Source organism: Ursus maritimus, unplaced genomic scaffold, assembly GCF_017311325.1.
Source record: "Ursus maritimus isolate PB19 unplaced genomic scaffold, ASM1731132v1 scaffold_19, whole genome shotgun sequence".
Lineage (NCBI taxonomy): Eukaryota > Metazoa > Chordata > Mammalia > Carnivora > Ursidae > Ursus > Ursus maritimus.
In genome coordinates, this window is record NW_024424341.1 from 8,674,575 (window position 1) to 8,679,223 (window position 4,649).

The window sequence follows — 4,649 nt, forward strand, 5'->3', positions numbered from 1 at the left end:
GGGGAGCACCCTGCCCTCTGTCCCTGGGCTGTCCCCCGAGCCCAGGCCCCCAGCAGCTGCAGCAGGTGGCCCAGTTTGGCTGTATGGGCAGGTGGCCGACCTGGCAACAGCCCGTTAATGGGTGCGGAGGGCCCCGAGGGGGCCAAGGCTGGTTCACTGGGCAGCTCTTTGGGGATGCAGTGGCCTGAGGTGATTCCCTGTGACAGGCTGTTGACAGTGCAGTTCGCGGGGTTGCTCACGATCACAGGTGCTGCTGCCCCAGCTGTCTGCCTCTGAGTGAACAAAAGGAAGGCCGCAAATGGCAGCTGTCCATGTGGGGAGGCTGTGCCCCCCCACCCCCCGTGGCCTCGGAGCTGTTTGCGGGAGGGCAGGGAGTCCAAGCCCCGGTGCCCATTGCTGACAACCGCGAAAGTTACTTGGACCCAGATTCTGCCGGGACAGAGAGAAACTTGGAGCCCCCCCTCAAATAGGAAAGAGGCAACACAAGCACCTTCCTTCCTCCCTCCCTCCCTCTCACCCCCTCCCTAGCTGCCTCCCCGCATCCCTTCATCCTATTTTCTGGACTCCCTACTATGGTGCCAAATGCTGGAACACAGTGAAAGCAAAATAGGCCTGGTCCTGTCCGCATGAAGTTCACAGTCACACACTTAACGGGGGGTTGCACAGACACCTGCCGTTGACCCTGGAGCAACTTAGGTTTGAGTCCACAGATCCACTATGTGCAATTTTTTCCTGTACGGTGTAGTCCTGTAAAAGTGTTTTCTCTTCACTACGATTTTCTCCATAACATTCTTTCTAACTTAATTTGTTGTGATAACACATAGAAATGCACCTATAAATACGTGCTAATCAATCGTTTATGTTATGGGTAAGGCTTCCGGTCAACGGCAGGCTGTTAGTAGTTACGTTTGGGGGGACCGAAAAGGTGTATGTAAGTTATTGACCACGTGGGGGGTCAGCACCCCTAATTCCAGAGTGGTTCAAGAGTCAACCGTATTTAACCGTGGTTGTACTGTTAGGAAGAAACACAACAGGGTGGTGATACGTTATACTGTTATGGTAAGACTCCGACACAGCCTGGGGGCTCAGGGCTCCCCTCTGAGGAAGCCACACAGGGATGCATCTTAGGTTGGGTGCCCTGGAAGCTGTGGGGGCAATCTGTTGATGGGAGTCTGTTTGGGGCAACAGGAACCGGCTGGAAGGGAGTGGGGGGAGCAGGGTAGGGCAGGGCGGAAGCCAAGGAAGGTTGGGGCCTCCTCCTGACCCAATCACACGGAGGTGGTGCGGGGAGGTGGGTGTGGAGCAGGAAGTGCTCCGCTGAACAGTTCCCTGGACGAGAGGGGCCGGCCTGTGGTAGCTGGGGTCAGGCGGAGAGGTCAGCCCAGCGCGGTTTTCCTGACCCCCCACAGAGCCACTCTAGTCTATGCGGGACAATCCTCTGAAGAAGACGGTGGGTGTGGGCCCTCAGAAGCCAATACTGACAGCTGCAGGAGATGACACGTCCTGGGGACAGGTGAGCTGAGGGGGCATCAAGGGCACCCACTAGCCAGGCAGAGGGATCAGCATATGCAAAGGCAAGAGAACATTTGGTGCATTCAAGGAAGGGAGAAGGCCAGTTCTGGAGCAAGAAAAACAAGGGGACACTGGGGGTAGCACCCAGAGATGAGGCTGGGCTGGGCAGAATGTCAGGAGGCATGGAGGAGATGCTTGATTTTATTCTGGGGTGTACGGGAGGCAGTGGGTGTGGGCACATGACGAGGTCTGCATTTTGTCAAGAGCACTTTGGCTTCTGAATAGCGAAGGAATTGTGGGTTTAGGAGACAGGGCAGGGAGAGCAGCTAGGAGTTGATGTTGGACTTCACAGTGGGGGTGGTGGTGGCAGTTTGGATTATATGCAGACAAGGGGCTGGTGCAGGGGGATAATTTGCGAGTTACCTCGGAGGAAGAATCTGTGAATGACCCAGGAGGAGATGCTGAGCGGGAAGTTGGGGGCCTGTGTCTGGGGCTTGGAGGAGAGGCTCGGTCTGTCTGAAAAGAGACTTTTGGTCTAGAGATGTCTTTGGAACCCCAGGAGTGAATCAGACCACCCAGGAGGAGACAACAGAGTGACCAGAGAAGACAGAGCCTTGAGGACTTTGAATATCAAGGTCAGTGGAGGATGAGGAAGCAGGAAAGGAGATAGAGGAGCAGCCCCGGGCAGGAGAAAGGCCAGGAGAGTTGGGCACACCAGCAGGGTGCCAGCGCCAGAGCTGGCTGAGGGCATGTGGGGGAGGGAGTGGCACCAGGCTGCAGGGAGTCTGCAAGCTTTGCAGGGGGGGGGGGTCTGTTCAGGGCTGGAAAGTGTGGATCAAATAAGTAGAATCATGCAGGTAAGAACGCTGAGTGGGGATGCTGGGGGAGACAGTTGGCAGCTCAGAAATGGTCCTGCAGGCTTGGGACACAGTCCACCATCACTCCTGGAAACCCTGCTCTGGGAACAGAGAGTCGCTGCGTGCTGTGGCTGTGGGCTTGCTTTGTGCCACCCAGATCTCTAAGTTCCGGTAGTCCTGGCGCTGCAAAAACCAGCCATGGGAGCTGGGCACGTTCCTTCTGCTCACTATTCGCGGCTACAGAAAAAGGATGAGGCTGCTTGCTTTCAAACTTGGTTGGTTCCAGGGAACCTTTTCTGATGTTCTGTCAGTGTCTGATCAAGTTTCATTTTAAATATGTGTGTATATTTTAGGTTTTTCTTGATTCAGCTATTTAATTTTAAGCTTATTTATTTCTTAATTTGTATTAACATGTTATAAAGTTGAAAACACGGAGAGGCATAAGGAGAAAAATTTAAATTGCTTATAATCCCACCACCTTTTGTGACTTTTTGCAATATGTCATTCCAGATATTTTCCAACTTGTTTTGCAAATTAGAGTTTGGTAGTGATTCTCATCTCCTTGTCTCGGGAGCTATATTCGCAATGCTCCATTATTGTGCATTCCAGAGCCTTGCTACTCAAAGGGTGGTAGCTGCACTGGTGGTAACCGGGAGCTTGGGAGAAATGCAGAATCTCTGGCTCCACCTCGGAACTATGGAATCAGAACCTACATTTTTAGCACAATCGTGGCTATTCATATATATGTATTTGAAAAGCACTGTTGTAGAATATTGGTTTATACCTAGGCTTAATTTTCTTGGGCAAGAAACAGGAAACCACTAGGTAAGAACAATTAGACACCGAAGGAGAGCTTTGACAAAGCCAGATTTACACCTGTGTCCATGTTTTGACTCAAAAACTCAATACGGGGGCACCTGGGAGGCTCAGTCAGTTGAGCATCTGACTCTTGTTTTTGGCTCAGGTTGTGATCTCAGGGTCATGTGATTGAGCCCCACGTTGGGCTCAGCACTCCCGCAGGAAGTCTGCTTGGGATCTCTCTCCCTCTCCTTTTGCCCCTCCCCCTGCTCATGCTCTCTCTAAATAAATAAATAAATTCTAAAAAAAAAAGGCAGCTCAATAGGGAGAAAAGATCTGAAGATTTGAGGGACCTTTTCACTTATCCCAACTATTAAGAAATTTTTTAACTACAAAAAAACTCTGATGAAGTCCCCCATATGCAATTACATATTATATATTTTATATAACTGTTTTTTAAAAGATAATTTTTAATGGGCGCCTGGGTGGCTCGGTTGGTTGAGCGTCTGCTTTTGGCTCGGGTCGTGATCCCAGGGTCCTGGGATCTAGTCCCGCATCGGGCTCCCTGCTCAGTGGGGAGTCTGCTTCTCCCTCTGCCTTTCCCCCCCCATCCCGCTTGTACTCTCTCTCTCTCTCAAACAAATAAATAAAATCTTTAAAATAAAAGAAGATAATTTTTAAGGGAAGTTTTAGGTTCACAGAAAATGAAGGGAAGGTACCGAGATTTCCCATATACCCCGTGCCCTGACACATACAGAGCCTTCTCCGTTATTAATCCCCCACCGAAGTGTGCATCTGTTACAACTGATGAACCGACATTGACATATCATAATTACCCAAAGTTTGTAGTTGACATTAGGCTTCACTCTGGGTACTGTACGTTCTGTGGGTTTAGACAAATATAATGACATGTATCCATTATTATATTATCATACAGGGTATTTTTACTGCCTTAAAAATTCCCTGGGCTCCATCTATTCAGCTCTCCCTAACCACCCCCTGACCCCTGGCAACCACTTGTCTTTTTACCATCTCCATAGTTTTACTTTTTCCGAAATGTCATATGGTTGGAGTCCTATAGCATGTAGCCTTTTCAGATTGGCTTCTTTCACTTAGTAACATGCATTTAAGATTCCTTCACATCTTTTCATGGCCTGGTGATTCATTTCCTTTTAGCACTGAATAATATTCCATCGTCTGGATCACCATAGTATATTTACCCATTTCCCCACTGAAGAACATCTTGGTTGCTTCCAAGGTTGCATAAACATGTATAAAGTTACTGTAAACATCCGTGTGCAAGTTTTTGTGTGGACATAAGTTTTCAGCTCCTTTTAATAAATACCAAGAAGCACAATTGCTAGATTGGATGGCAAGAGAATGTTTAATTTTGTAAGAAGCTGCCATACTGTCTTCCGAAGTATCCATACTATTTTGCATTCCCACCAGCAATGAATGAGCGTTCCTGTTGCTCCACATCCT